Raw genomic sequence first — 18,833 nt, 5'->3', positions numbered from 1 at the left:
AAAGGCGGTTTCCTGCAGTTTAGGGGCCTGAATTGCCACATGGGTACCATCGATAGCCCCCAAAACATTAGGAAATCCCACTCGCCTGAAGAAATCCACCTTTACCTTACTCCACTCCTGAGCTGTTTGAGGGAAGTGAATATTTAGTGGGACAAGTTCCACAATGGCATTTATGACCTTCATAAAAACCCTGGAAACTGTAGTCTGGCTTAGTCCACAAATTAAGGCTGAGGAGGTTTGAAAGGAACCCCTTCCTAAAATATACAGAGTGGCCAAGAGCCTGGTCATTCCTGGCACTGCCTGGCTTCTCTTAGTTTTTGGAGCAATTTTCTCTTCCAGCAAGCTGTACAGGTCATGGATGACCTGGCAGGACAGACGGAAATGCCTTTTGACATCCTGGTCACGTAAATTATCCAGGCAGCTACGCTCCAAGAAAGCGCGTGGCTCCCGGACCCATAGCAAAGTTGAAGGCTGTTCGGGTTGTTGTTGCTGCTCCTCCTCTGCAGTAACCAGTAGAGTTGTGTTTGATGCCACAACAGCAGTGGTGAAAAGCAATGTTTTTGGTGTGTTGTCCCATAACTGGTATATTTTTTTCCTTCTAGTAACATAGAGCCAAGGAGGATGTCCCCCACCGCTGCCACCACTGCCACCACCACCACCACCGCTATCGCTGGTGCTGCCGGCCCCGCCACCACCTCCATTGCTGCTGCCGGTTTAGGATTCAGAATAAATGTGTCTAACATTTTGTCTAACATTTGTTGATGTTCCAATGTCAAGATGCTGTCTGCATAATGTTATGGTGACCCACAAAGTTATGTGATATTGTAGTAATTTTTTATTTTCCCTTTATAGCAACCAGTGGATGCAGGTGGATTGGGTCAACCCAGTGTGGGCAGCCAGCTTCCAAGCCTCACTCAGAGGCTGCTTGGCCATTTTGAGAGAGTAGTGGATTCAAGGATGTCTGCCCCAATTTCAAATAATTTGGAAAAGGTCCTTACACTCCTACATGAAAACCTCAATCAAAATTGCCAGGACAGAGAATTCAACCAACAACATCTGGCGGCCATGCATCGTCTGATAGAACCGGTCCAACAACAAAAAAGGGCCACTTTGGGTGCCTACATGTTCAGAGTTGACTATCTCTGTAACATGTTAAGTGAATCCTTGGGCCAACAATCTCAGCTAAATCAGGCGATTATTCACAGGCTGGGTTGGCAAATCCCAATAGGTCCTGCTGGCCCCCCCATCCCCTGCAGAGCAGCCAGCGCCATCATTCTACCCCGCCTCCATCCTTCTCACTGGCTCCACCCTGTTCCCCGGCTGTTGTCTGGCCACCTCAACCTCCTGCCCACCCGGTGTCACTGCCTGCCCAATTTGAGACCCTGCCTGCCCACCCTGTGCCCCTGGCTGCCCAAGTTGTGCCCCTGCCAGCCCACCCCTGCCCCCCAATTTGTGCCACTGCCAGCCCACCCCGTGCCCCTGCTTGCCCAATTTGTGTCCCGGCTGCCCACTTCATGCCGGCCCACCTTCTAACACGTGGAGCTCTGGAAGTGGGCCGCACCTGCGGCTGTGCTGTGGAGGTGGACCACGCCCGTGGGCATGATGTGGAGGTGGCCCACGCCCGTGGGCGTGCTGTAGGGGGGCCAGGATGTGGAGGTAGCCTGGGACCGTGGGCGTGCTGTGAGGGGTCCGATGGCCGGGCTGTTGGGGTGGCCGGTGGCCAAGGCCAGGATGTGAAGCTGGCCCGCAGCCAGGCTGTTGGGGTGGTCGGTGGCCCGGCCATCGGTGCGGGCCGTGCCCGTGCTGGTAAAGTGGCTCGTGGCCATGGCCGTGCCCGGTCTGGGGCAAAGTATGTAGATGGATGCCGGGTGCCAGGTGAGAACATTCTTTACATTCTTCCTGTTATTCTTCACTCAAGTTTTTCTGGAATCCATGAGATCTACAGTGTGGGTTTGAGTTGGGATTTTGTTTTTATTCTCCCCCATAACTGGAAATGTGCAAAACATAACAAATATAAAAATATACCAATATAACACAACACTTTTTTAAAAACATATGTACAAAATGTTTTAGTTTTAAAAATGGTACTGCCTGGGTATACCTCGAGGAAGGGCCATCCTGAGCCCGCACTCCATGGTAGAAATCCTCCTGTGCAGCCAATACAGGCTATCCTGTCTACTTCCTGGCAGGTCAAGAAAAAACATAAAATATATTAACCGGAAGAGTTTGCTCAAAACATTTTTAAAAAGTACTGTCCTTGTAAAAACCAAACAAATGACTGGCTCCTCCTCCCCAGGGATGGCTCCTCCTCTACAGCCAGCTCCTCCTCCATGACTGGCTGCTCCTCTGGGGGGATGGCTCCTTCTCCTCAACAACCTGGGTGATGACCAGTCGCCTGTGAGGACGCTGGAGAATTAGCGGCCGCCGGCGTGATGGAGAATATAGGAAGTGAAAAACAAACAGTTCTGGGCTAAACAATACTACTTTACACAAACATTCTAAAACACCACCCCTTAACAAGAGGTTAAGACAAAATGCAAAACTAATCAGACAGGATGCAGTCCCCCACTTCACGATATAAATTGGCCCTTATCCACCTTAGATCGCTCCAAGTGTGTTGCATTTGGGCCACAGTTGGCCTCGTACCTGCAGGGGTTCAGAGCCTGTCTGCCAGCCTCTCCGCAATCTGGCGCTTGTCAAAAATCGACCGCTGCTGGTCATACCGCCGCATAATCATTATCTAAAGAAAAAGAGAAACAAAATGTGAGTTATTTTGACAACAACCAAACACCTCTTAAAAACAAAAAAAAGAGATCACTGATTGATGGACTGATTGATTTTCTATTGCAAATTGACATAGTTTGTTGCAATTGTAAACTGTTTGTTAATTTTGTGTGTAGATATATATGGATTTACTATTACTAAGAAGTTTCAGGTTGCCACCCCACTAAGCTTAATCCTAGTTAAACCATTGTAAAAACAATAATTGTGTTCCTAGATGTAAACTCTGTTTATCCAGTTTTAGTGAAGCATTAATAAATGCCACACATACATACATACATACAATCTAGGAGAAAAATGTAAGCACCGTTGCATTAGGTCAGATAATGCAGCACATGTAGATTTATTTTGTTGACAAGGGAAAAAAAAACAAACAACAAACCAAAAAGTGGGTAAATTCAAAACACGGGAATATCTATGTGACACAGAATGATGTGCCTTCACCAAAATCAGAATTGTGGTCTCAGCTATCCAGAGGACATTTTACCACAAGGCTTTTACTGTCCTCCGGACAAAGAAAGATAGTTTCCAGCCTTGCGTGATAGCGAGGAGGCTAATTAGTGCTCTTCAAAGGATCTACCTCTGATTGAGCCTAATGGGGTAGAATCATGAAGATTTTTACAAACCGTATATACACACACACACATCGAAATATGTGCATGTACATAGTTGTCAGCCAACTTTAGGTGTGTGGACTTCTACCCAGCTCTCATCTGCAGCTCTAATCCATTGAAAGAACAATAAATGGGCCTTTTTTGCTTTTTGCCTTCTAGATGCACTTGCTTTATAAAGAGCAACAACCTCCAAGAAATGTGGTTGAGTAGTAGCTAGTAGGATCCTCAACATTTCAAGTTCTTACAAACAAGGGTTTAGGATATCTGAAGGATTAAAGACGGTGAGTTCTTAGGCTGAGGAATATGAGAAGCAGCCTTAACACACATTTAAATGTGCAAACATGCATGATGCATAAAAACACATTTAAATGTGCAAACATGCATGATGTATAAAAACACATTTAAATGTGCAAACATGGAGAAACATGTATGCTTATGCAACTAAAAAGAACCCCCCTAAACTTTTTAAAAAATTCACTTACCTGAATGATTAAGTGCAGGTATCTTTCTGCAAACAACGGGCACGGCCTGATGATAACGCAGATATGAAACTTCCAGGTTTACTCCCACCTACTGAAAAACATGCCTACGCTACGCATTTGCACATACGCCTACTGTATGCGTATTAATACCCACATGTACCCATGTTTTAATTAACATACACGCATAATATTTCATATTAATATACTTTTGGTATTTATTTTTTGTTAGTCCATATTTCCAAAAAGAAACTTAACATGCTGGTTTGTACACTTTGAGCCAAACATATGTTCTTGCTTTTCAAGCCTTTCAGGGTGCTTATGCAGTTTGAATTGCATGTTAGACCTTGCCCAAATATATATTATATAACTATATACTCACCTCAGCTTGGTAGTGGAAGCACATAAAGGGGGTTTCCTCCTTTAACCAGAAGCAATATCATCCATGAATGTTGCTTGGAGCCAAGCCCATGACATCAGAAATCATAGGAAGGAATAGGCAATATTTTTAATTTGAAGTATGTTAAGCAATATGGCCTAAAAAATCCTCATTGCCTATTTCTTCCTATAATTTCGCTTTTCTATGTATATGTACACACATAAATGCATGCACATACATATATCGGTGCACAGAAAAAAAAATAAAAAACTTACTGAGGAATGAGGATCCTTCTCTGGAAATTTTTTCTACTAACAGAACAGTTGACACGGACATAGTGGTTACATCACACTGAGTTTAAAATAAGCCATTTGTGCTGTTTTTACCCAGTCAAAAAAACCATAGAAGGGAACTGCTTAAAAACAAGCATAATTGAATTTTTTAATTGGAGGTTTTGGGACATTGTAAAGGAGATCACAAAAACAAACCCCACAAAAAAACAAAATTACAAAATTTGGACAAAAGCTTTATTCAAAATAAACCTATTTCCTAAAAGGTCGCAATTAAAATATAGAGAACACAGATACCACTAAATTTACATGACAAAATAAACCAAAAAAACAAACAAATGTAATCCCACACTTGCATATAAAGCCCAATTATTTCAAAAGTGGCCCAAAAAAAATATTGCATTCCAAAAATATTTACCAAACCAATATGCAATTTTGACCTATCAAGGGTGGAAAAGTTAAAGGTGGTGATATAGACATATTATTGAAATGAAACAATATGGCCACAAACACAATAACATAGCATTAACAGTAACACTGGCTCCTTAATAGCAAAATGGACATTAAAACATTCAAAGTACAAAAAACAAAAGTAGCTATTGTGCTAAATATTAAGCAAAGTATCAAATGCAGCAACATAGATTAGGCTAACAAGCAAAACAGCCGTTCCATAACCAAAAAAAATTAAGACAAAGGAAAAAGCAAGGAAGACAAAGGAAAAAGCAAGTTAGACAACGCCCTTATATATGCTCATCATTATGCGCACAGGTGTTGAAATTAACATGCAATTGGGCGTGTGCAGTCCGTGAAATTTGGCTGATCCAATCCTTTGGATTTGTACATCAGTAAACAGCTTTTGAAGAAAAAACAAAAAAAGGAGTGGAAGATTTTTCAATAATATTATTTCTAATTAATGATGTATATAAATATATATGTGTGTATATATATATATATATATATATATATATATATATATAAATATATATATATATATATTTTGCATGTGTGCTTTGGACATAGGTGGAAAAAATCTAAATCACTGGTAAAAGCCAGGTTTTGCCTGCCAGAGCCTGCTGGAATTTCTTACCAGGCGGATCCTCGGGTCTGGCATCGGATGCGTTTAGGTAGGCGCCTGTGTAAAGATCTGAAATCAGTTAACTCTTTCTAAACCTAAAAAATATTAGGTCATGTAAAAATATGCCTATTTCTCAGCTAATATAACTGTTTGAACAGCCCAAACATTGTTTTATTTAGGTCTAAGTGAAAAATGTGTGCCATTAGAAAGATTCATTTTTTAGGGGAACAGTGACTTTTAATTCAAGATCACCAGTGTCAAACTGCTGGCGATGAGATAATTTCAAATAATAACTTCTGTGCGAATACGCCAGCGCCTGAAATTTGGTTGATAAGTTGATTGAAGGCCTCTGATTTTGGATCGCGATAACAAATGCGCGAGCGAGCTTTAGATTTTGCTTGGTGAATCACCCTCCAAGAGACAGATACTAGATTTGTTTTGTATAATAAACAAAACCAAAAAACTTGAAAACCCTCTTTTCTCAATCCTTTCTTTACTTTCTGTATATCCTCACCTTTAAGTTATTAATGAAAAACTAGTTGCATGACTAGATTTTTTCCACAAAACTCCAAAGCACACACAAGTTCTTGCTTGCTTCTATAGAGGCCTGGGTATGATCAGGTGTAACTCTCTCACCTGAAATGCATCCTGGAAATTAGGCCAGGGATATAAACTCCCAGCCTACTTATTCTTGTGGCTCTGTCTTGGCGGCTGAACTGGGAGTACAGAGAACTGGGAACCCTTGGTGTGCCTAAAACCTGCTGGCCCTGTTTCCTGCTTTGAAACACCCCCTGTTGCTATGGGCGATCTCACAACATATACAGACATATTTTTAACTATATCAATAATTAGAAATATATAATTGAAAAATCCTTTCTTATCTTTTCTTGTTTTTTCTTCAATAGCTGTTTACTGGTGTACAAATCTAAAGCATCGGATCAATAAATGATTCTGGAATGTCAAACTGGAAAAAAAACACAGCCAAATTTCATAGACTGCGCATGCCCAGTTGCATGTTACACACCTGTGTGAATAATGATGAGCATATATAAGGGTGTTGTCTAACTTGCTTTTTTCCTTTGTCTTCCTTGCTTTTTCCTTTGTCTTAATTTTTTTTGGTTATGGAACGGCTGTTTTGCTTGTTAGCCTAATCTATGTTGCTGCATTTGATACTTTGCTTAATATTTAGCACAATAGCTACTTTTGTTTTTTGTACTTTGAATGTTTTAATGTCCATTTTGCTATTAAGGAGCCAGTGTTACTGTTAATGCTATGTTATTGTGTTTGTGGCCATATTGTTTCATTTCAATAATATGTCTATATCACCACCTTTAACTTTTCCACCCTTGATAGGTCAAAATTGCATATTGGTTTGGTAAATATTTTTGGAATGCAATATTTTTTTTGGGCCACTTTTGAAATAATTGGGCTTTATATGCAAGTGTGGGATTACATTTGTTTGTTTTTTTGGTTTATTTTGTCATGTAAATTTAGTGGTATCTGTGTTCTCTATATTTTAATTGCGACCTTTTAGGAAATAGGTTTATTTTGAATAAAGCTTTTGTCCAAATTTTGTAATTTTGTTTTTTTGTGGGGTTTGTTTTTGTGATCTCCTTTACAATGTCCCAAAACCTCCAATTAAAAAATTCAATTATGCTTGTTTTTAAGCAGTTCCCTTCTATGGTTTTTTTGACTGGGTAAAAACAGCACAAATGGCTTATTTTAAACTCAGTGTGATGTAACCACTATGTCCGTGTCAACTGTTCTGTTAGTAGAAAAAATTTCTTTGGTCAAGCAGGGGGGCTGTTGTTTTGCTTGTTAGCCTAATCTATGTTGCTACATTTGATACTTTGCTTACCATTTAGCACAATAGCTGCTTTTGTTTTTTATACTTTGAATGTTTTAATGTCCATTTTGCTATTAGGAAGTCAATGTTTTTACTATGTTATTGTTTGTGGCCATTTTGTTTCATTTCAATACTATGTCTATATTACCACCTTAAATGTTTGTCCTGTGTAAATATTTTCTGATCCAGATTTCCACCCTTTATAGGTCAAAATTGCATTTTGGTTTGGTAAATATTTTTGGAATTCAATATTTTTGGGGCCACTTATGAAATAATTAGGCTTTATATGCAAGTGTAGGTTTACATGGGTTGTTTATTTTGTTATGTAAATTTAGTGGTAACTGTGTGTTCTCAATATTTTAATGTGACCTTTTAGCAAATAGGTTTATTTTGATTTTATTTATTTTTGATTTATTTTAATTTTTTCAAAAATGTGTTTTGTTTTTTTTATGTAATCTCCTTTACAATGTCCATGACCACCAATCCTTGTTTTTAAGCAGTTCCCTTCTTAATTTGTTTGACTGGCTAAAAATGGCACAATTGTCTTATTGAAACTCAATGTGATGTAACCGTTATGTGTTTCATGTGCACTCATGTATGTACATACATGTATATATGCATTTGTGTGTACATATACATAGAAAAGAGAAATTATAGGAAGAAATAGGCAATGAGGATTTTTAGACATATTGCTTAACATGCTTCAAATTAAAAAGATTCCCTATTTCTTCCTATGATTTCTGATGTCATGGGCTTGGCTACAAGCAACATTCATGGAGGATATTGCTTCTGGTTAAAGTAGGAAACAACCTTTTTGTGCTTCCACTACCAAGCTGAGGTGAGTAAGTCAACATAGATTTGGGAAAGGTCTAAAATACCATTCAAATTGCATAAACACCATGAAAGGCTGGAAAAGCAAGAACATATGTTTGGCTCAAAGTGTACAAACCAACATGTTTGGCCATAATTCCAAGAAGAAACCTAACAAAAAATAAATAAATTATATTAACATGAAATAATATTGCATATACTTTTGTGTCAAAAGAAATCAGTTACATGTGGGTATTGATACGCATACAGTAAGTGTATGTGAACATTTGTAGTGTACGCACGTTTTCCAGTAGGCAGGGGTAAACCCAGAAGTTTCATATCTGTGTTATTATCATGCCTTGCCCATTTTTTGCAGAGAGGGACCTGTGCTTAATCATTCAGGTAAGTGAATTTTTTGATTTTTTTTTGTGTGTGGGGGGGGTGGGTGGGTTTAGTTGCATAAGCATAGATGTATGTCCATGCATGCACATTTAAATGTGTTTTTATGCATCATAGATATCTGCACATTTAAATGTGTGTTAACGCTGCGTCTCACATTCCTCAGCTCACCATCTTTAATCCTTCAGATGTCCTAAACCCTTGTTTGTAACAACTTGAAATGTTGAGGGTACACCGAGGATCCTACTAGCTACTACTAAACCACATTTCTTGGAGGTTGTTGCTGTTTAAAAAGCAAATGCTCTAGGAAGCAACAAGCGAAAAGGCCCATTTATGCCCCCGGGCCACTTAGCAAGGAGAATTGGGGTGTTACCCCTAAATTTATACCTACATTTCAAGGAACTCCAATTTATTGAGAATGGTGAGGTGCATAAACCAGAAAATGTAGGTTCAAGTGGGGGTCACTGACTACTTGCTATGTAAGTGGGCCCGGGGGTCCACTTTTTCAATTAAGGACTCCTATGTGCACTTGCTTTGGAAAATTCATTCCTAATGAAGGATTTTCAATAGTGTTTGCAATTGGGATCCCCATATCTTCCAATGCTTGAAATATAGTGGGCTGAGAGTTTGGAGATATTTTAGGACTAATTTCTATGCGGGTCCTCTGTGCTTGTACACAGAGTTGTAAGGCTGCAAGATATGACTTGCAGAATTCCCACACACAGATATCACACTGTGTCCATGATGTTGTTACACATGCCCACAGAGTGGATATATTTTCCAAAGTAGTTTTTTTATATAGAAGCCACAGCACAGCTTTAGAATGGGGGAGGGACAGCCTGTGTCCCCATCTTATTCTAACTGCGCTGTTCTCACTGCCCAGCTCTTATCGGGAGCTGAAATCCTCTGCACAGATGACAGCTGAGAATGGAGCGTCCTATTGTTCTTTCAATAGATTACAGCTGCAGATGAGCAGGGTAGAGGTGCACACACCTTAAGTTGGCTGTTGGCAACTATGTACATGCACATATTTCGATGTGTGTGTGTATATACGGTTTGTACCATGGCCTGAGGCTAGCCTCCACTGAGGACATCTTCCTGAGACACTTTTCTGGATTTGCTTCTGGATAAACTTGTTTTGCTTTCTTGTAATTGCCTATCAATGTGACCTCTCCCAGAGAAAAAGAGAGCTGTGTATGTGGAAGGAGACCAAAAAAAAAAAAATAGAGAGCTAAGTACTGAGCATATGTAATTGTATAATACACAGCTAGTTCTTAATTTGCACGGTGTTAAAGAATTCAAGTTATGTCATCTCATCAAGTTACGACTGTTTTGCTGTTTACACTGTGCCAAAACAAAAAAGAAAGGTGATTCCTGGGACCAAGCTAATTATGACTATGGAACTAAAGTGATGCAGTTTGTTGGCAATGACGGTTGTGCGTTTTCACAAGGGACATTTAACCTTTGTCTTCTATACAAGTTGCCTAGACATGAAGCTACGTCATACACTCCTAATGATACTTCATGGAGCTAGGCCTAACAAAGGTTAGCTTGTAAGGTTAGCTTACAGGCAATGTCCCTGGCCTCGGCTGCCTCCTCTTTCTCTCTTCTGAAAATGATGCCTCCTCTGCGACGGGTGACACCTCCTCAGCAGGCTCATCGTCCCCGACAGGCGACCCCTCTGTGGTGGAAGACTCCTCCTCCAGCTCCTGTGCCACTGCCAAATGCCTGTATGGGCGTTCTAAGATAAGCAGCCGCCGCTGGCGTGATGGAGAGTTGGCTGTAAGAACAAGACCAAACATCCACCTGAGACGCTGCACAAGATGTTCAGGATAGGTCCCACTCCTTCCAGCCTCTGTGCCCAGGACCTTTTTTACGTGTCTGAAGATGTCACTCACACGTTTTTGACACTGGGTAATGGTCCGTTGTGTACTGCCCGCTGCATTAACACTTCTGGCAATTTCCTCCCAGAGTCCCTGCATTTCAGCATGGGAGGCCTGGGGGTGCAAGCCCCCATGGAGTCATGGAAAATGTTGTACACAGGACTCCATGAGGGCTGCATTTTGCTCAGGAGTGAAGCCGGTTGCCTTGGAAGCAGAATCGCTGGGCAGGCTCAAACTGGCTGAGGTGCCAGGTTGAGGGCCCTGGGGCCTAGATGTTACTTGGCCTGCTTCACAAGGCAACCTAGCTGGGCTGAGGGAGCTGCCTGTTGGTCTATGGAATGAAAACCCTGGAGTGGTAGTGGTGGTGGCAGGGCCAGCAGCAGCAGCAGCGACGGCGGCAGTGGTGGTCATTCTTCTTGGCTCCATGTTACTAGAAGGAAAAAAATAAAACAGATATGGGACAACATACCAACATTTTTGGAGGAATAAAGTAAATGATGTATTCTTACTTCCAGTTCAGTTTTTTCTTGTAGCAGCCATCTGGTTTGTGGCGTTTTCTTTCTTTGTGTTTTGAAATTTTTTGTTTGCATGCAGAATGGCTAAGAAGTTCTGTGAAAATATATAGGGATACAGTACGTGCGTACGTTCATGCGCGTACGCTTATGCACATTCTATGCGCACATTCTTTTGCGTGTTTAAATATGCGCCGGGGCGAGGATTGTGCATGTTGTTACCATGGAGGAGGATATTGCTGAAATATCACTATTTACTAGTGCTGTTCTGGTTACTTCTGGTTACTGCAGAGGAGGAGGAGCAACAACCCGAGGAGCAGGCTTCCACTTCGTGTTGGGTTCGGGAGCCACGCATTTTCTTAGAGCGTAGCCACCTTGATAGTATCACAAGTGACCAGAATGTCAAAAGACATTTGCGCCTGTCCCGTCAAGTCATCCATGACCTGTACAACTTGCTGGAAGCTAAAATTGCTCCAAAAAGCAATTGTTCCTCCACTCCCAAGGTGATGTGAGGAAATGAATCTGTTGTGGGCCAATGTCTAATATGGCATTTAAACCTTCAGAAACACCCAGGAAAGTGTAGACTCAGTGCACAAAAAGGGCGACTTGGTTTAAAAGGACTCCTTTCCTATGTGGCCAGGAGCCTCATCATTCTTGGCACAGCCTGGCTTCTCTAGGTTTAAGTAGCAAACAAAAATGAGTTTGTCGGCACAAAGCAATAAAATATGTTTGGCAGTAAGTTAAAATTATCCATGGCATTTTTCAATACAAAATTACTAATACGATTAGAATCATGTAAACACACAAATAAAGCATACTATCTGGTATTTAGGAGTGCTTGACCCTTCTTGTGAGCTTGTCAATCAATGTGGTTTGATGTTGTGCATCCACCTGGACCTCCATCCATCACCATCAGGTGTGTTGGAATGAGTATGCAATATAAGCTGGACAGCTAATTGACAACCAGTTTGGACAGCAAGTGGAAGTGTGTTTGTATACAAGAGGGCTAAGATCAGGCAACACAGCACAATGACAACAAACCTATAACACTACTACAAATGAACAGAGTGCAAATGTCAGACTAATACAATTAAGAAGAAATAAAGAAATAAAAACCATGACAATTTATTCATGAAAGAAATATGTACATAATAGATTCAAATACCAATATGTGACAATGTGACTTTGAGAATTTGACAAAGGCAAACAGGGGGGTCAAGTAGCAGACGTGGAAACCATGCAGTAATTTGTACTGAATATTTGTGGGAAAAAAAGACAAAACATTGCGTAAGAATTGCTAAACACCAGAAACTGTCATTACAAACCAGGCATAAAACATTGCAGCAAAAGATGAAAATAACAATAATGAGTATAAAAGGTCACCTCAATGCATGCTATTCAAGCAAACTTGATACCCCCCCCCCCCCACACACACACACAAACTAGTCCAGTTAATTAGTAATAATGAAAATTCATATGTATTTATATGCATTTAAATGTGTTTTGACATACACACACAAGTGAAATCACTAAATGTTCCTTGATACATGTATTATAATATCTTTGGCAACAATCCTTTTTTTCAAATATTTGATTTCTAACAAGCCAAACTACAATGAAATTTTAATTAGATCACAAATGCTTGGTGACAATTTTTTAAAATTCATACTATTATGTGATGACATATTAAAATGTGTTAATTAGTATATATACAGCTTGATCTAAATTAGTTTGCAGTGTTGCAAAGTAAACCAAAAGGTATGAAAACAGTGCAACAAATGTAACAATAAATGAATGAATTTTGTGAATGAATACAATGTAACATAAAAATGTAGCACTTACCCAAAAGAAGATGAAGCATTAAGCTGCGTACACACCTGCAATTTTTGTCGTTGGAAAGGATCTTTCACGATCCTTTCCAACGACAAGGGAGTGCACGATGCATGAACGATGCTGTACATACAGCGCCGTTCATGCTCTATGGAGAGGGGATCCCTTTCATTAGGATCGGTTGTCGTCCATCGTCCGTGGATCCGGCAGGACGGTCTTTCGGACGATGGACGACAACGACTGTACACACGCCAGATTTTCGCCCAATAATTGGCCGATGCGGATTATCGGGCGACAAAAATCTGCTGTGTGTGCGTAGCTTTAGAGATTCAAATTGACCTGTAATGCACTGTAGATACGCACAAAACAGGGAGCAGGTGTGCGCTAATTAATTCCAATGACCTCACCATTGACGGAGCTTAACGGATCCTCCTGAATCGCGCAGCTGCAAACTAATCGCCTTAATTGGCAGATTTGGGACCCCCTCTTACTCATTTATCAAGGCAGCAATCCAGCTGGCAAGTGAAGGCGAGTGTACTAGCACTCAGCTCCAGCCCGCGGAAAAACGCCTCGTACATCAGCGTGTAAATCCACGCATCAAGCTTTTATGTATTTGCTTGGTAAATCAGGCCCTTTGACTCTGTTTTCCCCACATACTACGATATGTTTGGGGTAACCTTTTACAATTTTTCTAAGTCTGACAAAATACTTCTAACTTGCTGATGTTCCAACATTGTATTTACTTTTTTTAAAATGTTATGTGAATCCACGCTATGATAACAAAAAGGATCTTATATGTGTCAAAGTGAAGTATTGCTATAGGAGATTGTTAATTTTTATATTCCTTTTACCACAATATTCATCCAGTTCTTTAATAAAATTATTAAAATATTAACAAAACCAAATCATTCTAATTCTAACATTTTTCAAATTTTAACTATTCTAGCATTGACACAATTTCACCTTTATGAAGACAATTGGGCACGGCAGATTTTAATTCTGGACCTGAAAAGGAACATGAAGATATCCTGGAAAAGGCACACCTATCCATTCATCAGTGGCTCATATCAGTCCTGGAAAGAAGAGCGAACTGTTGCTCAAGAAATTGACCTGATTAGAGGTGATCAGCGCACTGTGATTGCAATAAATATAGGGGTACATTTTAGAGCATACCCCATCTATCACTATATTAGACGACTCCTCAATATACGTCGTGCAATTGAACGCCTTTTTATTAGAAGTCCACAAAGCAAAGTTATCATTAAGACTGAGAACACAAGCTCAATGAAAGGACATTTTGAAACCATGAGTGACTTTTATGCCTTGGTTCAGTATTCTATAATGGAAAAAGTTTTTAGTAACTTCAGTGTTGGTTTTGTCAATGGATGGGACATGACCAATGCCTATGACACAAATGAGGTTCATCCTCCAGAAAATGTAATTCAGAATGAAGTTCAAATGTTGATGACCTACATTTGTTAGGTAACTATACAAAATACATTGCAGTTCACTGAGATACATGTTAACATTTTTTATTAATCTGTGATTTTCTGTGATTATCAATTATGTACATCAATAAATCCCTTTAGAATGAATGAAACATTTTGAAAAGTGTTTAGTGGGTGTGCTATTTTGTGCCACAAAAATTGTATTTTCTCCAGCAATACAGAACAGGAGTTCCCTAAAAAAACACATAAAACGTTCTGAAGGGAGAAGGATTAAGAGAAATTCAGTTCTGTGTTCAGCTATATATTTCAGAAAGCAGCCTCTTAAATACAGAGTGAATACAGAGTTTCACTATACCGAGTTTCACTATATCTTAGTTTTTTGTGAATTTGTTATGCCTATCTTTTAAGACACCATTGAAAAGATATCAAAATAAAGCACTCTGTCTTTTTAGCAAATAAATGTTTTTGTAAAATGCTGATTTTTAAGACATTTTTATTGTCCTCACCCCTTCCCTGATATGAGTGAAAAAGTAATTCGATTACAAGGAACTTTCCTCCCATTGTGACATTGGGCCTGATTTATTAAAGCTTTCCAAGGCTGGAGAGGATACATTGTCATCAGTGAACCTGGGTGATCCAGTGAACATGGGTGAACCAGCAAACCTGAAACGAATCTGGTCCAGGATTGAAAACATTTGCTAACAAATAGCAAATGACTTTTAGGAAATCCATTCCAGGTTGGCTGGATCACCCAGTTTCTCTGATGAAAGTGTATCCTCTTTAGCCTTGGAGAGCTTTAATAAATCATGCATTGTCTGTGACGTGTGACAAAATTAAGTTTTGATTCAAAAGATCTATTTTCCTTGGTCAAATTATGTTGTGATAAACCCTAGGAAGAAAAATAATTTATGTAAGCCTAACAAATTTTCAAAGGTGTTTGACACTCAAGCAGTAAAATTACAATTTATCGAAATATTCAGTACTAAGGTACTAAGCAAAGACCACACTTTTCAGAGGGGTCTTGTGGCTGTGTGGTTTCTACATGTATTTGCAAATGTATACAACTAAAACCTTTGCTTTTAAATTAAATAGTTGAGGCCGTGTTTTTTGTTTTGTTTTGCTTTTTTTTTTTGCAGGCTGGATGGTAGTTCTGGAAGCTTGTCTTGTTTATTATCCAACATATCTGACATTTTTATACCTTTTTATACTCCCTCCACCTTTTCCACCTGCCATGCTGAGCCTAAACTATGCAACTGCAGACACACAGGACACGAGCTGCTGAGGTCTACCATCGGCCAATACAGACACATTGCTGACCCTGAAAACACCCCAACCAGGCAGGATTGTGAGAGATCACAGTGTCATCCTGGCCTGTCTGGACCAAGTTATGGACTTGGTAGTTCAATACCCCCTAGCTAACTACCAAGGCTTACATTTGCTGCTGGATAATGCCAGAAAGTGTGTTCAATGCCTAACAATGCAGGTGTGGCCTTTGCTGAGAAAAAGAAGCTTCTTCTTCTTAGCTTTGTGTCTCCATCCATAGAACATAGGCAGAAGAAATGGAGCCAGCCATTATCTTTGTAGCAGCTAGACGACACATTTGTGCTGATTGACTCACATAAATCTTAGTTATCATAGTGGTCTTCCCATTACATTTTGAACTATTTAGGCTAACTGAACTAAAATATTTTAGTATTAATTTTTTTGAAGAGGTATATATTATCTAACCTGACTATTTAAGTCTGTCCTACTTGCACTTTTAAACCAAGAATTGACTATGGACCTCATATATATAAATATTACTTAGAAGTTCATCTAAGACATTTACTATTCCAGTCAACAAATGTAAAGAAGTTGCAAAGCTTTGGTTAACCCCAATCGAATCAAAGTATATGCTTTAAAACATTTCTGCTGCAAAATATAAATAATTACAAATTTACATAATCTGGAAAAAGCTTCTGCGCACATGAGCAATTCCAAACAACCTTTCACATGATTAATTTTTAACGCGTACCTAAACTCAGGAAATTTCACTTTACATAACAGGGTAGACAACCCTTTTATGTTAAGAAAAAAATTAAATTTTTTGCTTCTTTTTTTATGTGCCACTTTTTTTTTTTTATAAAAAAGAATGCAGCACCACTCCCCAATGAATGGGAGCGCAAAGCCTTCCAGGATACCTACGTCAGGCATCCCAGGAGGCTCTCGGGTGATCCTTTTGCCCATGGCCGAGCATCTTGGGCATGCGCAGAAGGAGCCTTTTCATGGGGAAAAAAATTGCTGATCTCACGCATGCGCAGTAAGATTGGCAAGTTTTTTTTCCAACCTATGTCACCTGATTTCGAGCCTGGGTCGGGTGACGTAGGGAGAAGAACCCAAAAGAAGAGTAGAAGACAGTGGCTCCCGGCTCGCAGGTCTCCGGACGGATGCGGGACCCAACGGAATAGACCTTTGAATAGATCGGACTGCCCTGCGGGATTGAAGGTAAGTGTATTTTTTTTTGTTTTAGGCAGTTTTGGGTTTAGTTTCTCTTTACTTTCTAATCAAATTAGGTCAGTTAGTGAAAGACTGCTCTCTATTCTGAACATATATATTATTATTAGCCAGTATTTATATAGCACTGACATATTAGGAAGACCTTTACAACATCCACAGTCATGTGATTAGCTGCCCCTCCAAGGTGCTCATAATGTCCCTACCATAAACATATGTCAGTGGTAGTCATGTAGTCGATTAACCTAACTGCATATATTTTGGGTTGTGGGAGGGTACCCTGAGGAAAACCCACGCAGACACAGGGAGAACAACTGCAGATAGGGTCTTGGCTTGGATAAGAACCTGTGGCCTAGTGCTGCAAAGGCAAAAGTCCTAATCCTGAAATGAGAGCTCCCAGGGGGTTCGGTCAATAGGGTTTTTGGTTTCCAGCCTAGCCAGGCCACAGAGGCCTTGACAGTGCCATGGCTCTAAGAGGGTCCCCCAAAAAACTTAGTTCTCTAATATTTAAATATTTGAATGCTACCAACCCAAAAAGACAGCAAAGTAACCCATAAACCACAAAAAGACTGCAGTAGAGCAGTGATTGGTTATCTCCCATGCCCACACAGATACCACCTACACAGCACCAGATATCAAACCATCACTGCCTTGTGGAAATACAAGTTTTAAAACTGTCCAGAAAACCTGCATTTATTTCCTAAATCTTAAAGTGATCCTGCCAAACTAAAGCAGTACTGCACTTGCTAACTGTTCGTATTGGGCAAGATTTATCTGACCTGTGTACATATTGCCTAATTCTAACATGCTGGCTGCTGGTTGGTAGAAAAATATTGATTATTTGGTGTTGAGTAAAAGAATGACAAAAGGATTGGCAGGCAGGTAAACAGAACAATTATGAGTTTCAGTAATCCCCAATGTAAGATATATATGAAAAATATATTTTGCAGCAATGTAATAGTAGCCTTTGTAGCCTTTAACAGTTTTCATTGTCTGTAGGAGCTACAGAAAACAAACATATCCATGGTAATTTAAGTCATGTCAAGGGTGTGGACACTCTGGTTAAGCCAGATTTTTCTATAAACTAGGAGGTTACCATAGTGAATTTGTTTGGAGCTTGCCAAGCAGTTAGGGGGATAGGACAGGACAGTAAGGAGGAAATCAAAGCTCCAGAGTCTCCAGGAGAGTACCAGGTGAGTTTCAAAATACCATAAGAAGTAGAGTTTTTACAGGACACTTGAAATATATTACATACAAAGGCATTTACATTTATTTACATTTTATATACATTTAATTACATTTATTTACATTTTATTTACATTGCCGCTCAAATGCTTCAGCATTTTTTTTTATGTGTAATTGTTGAGATGTGGGTGTATATGCCATTAAAACAGTATCAACTCAGTTTTTGGCAAAACCAATGCTCATATTTATTTTGAGCAAAAATAAAGCAAAATAAATTATCTTCAAGGGTGTTGCAATTACCTTGGCAGCATGTAGCTCCCCCAATGTCCAGCTAACACTCTGAACTGAAGATAGACTACTAACTAGTCTTGGTCGAATAGCTCACTATTCGATTCAGCAGCTATTCGCTCGAATATAGCAAAAAAAATTCGGGTGGTCGAACATCAAATTCGAACACCATTAAAGTCAATGGGAGAAAAATTCCGGTTTGTTTCAGCACTGTGTAGAGCTTCTACAGCCTCCAAACAGGTGTAAAAAGATACATTATAAGGATACATAAAAAGATACATTGTAAAGAGATACATAACACTATTACATACCCCTGTACTTCACATGAATAATAACGTGCACCTGTCAAATCTATTTTAGGCTAAAGCTAGGTACACACTTCCAATAATTATTGTTAGAAAATGAACAATTGTGACCGATCAATCATTACTCACAATTATACTTGAACAATCATATTGTGCACAATCCGTACATGCTGTAACAATATGATCGTTCATATATAATCCACCAACAGTGTCCAC

This window comes from Pyxicephalus adspersus, chromosome 5 (assembly GCF_032062135.1).
Source record: "Pyxicephalus adspersus chromosome 5, UCB_Pads_2.0, whole genome shotgun sequence".
NCBI classification, from domain to species: Eukaryota; Metazoa; Chordata; class Amphibia; order Anura; family Pyxicephalidae; genus Pyxicephalus; species Pyxicephalus adspersus.
The sequence above is the reverse complement of the archived record's forward strand: the minus strand, read 5'-3'. Positions refer to the sequence as shown.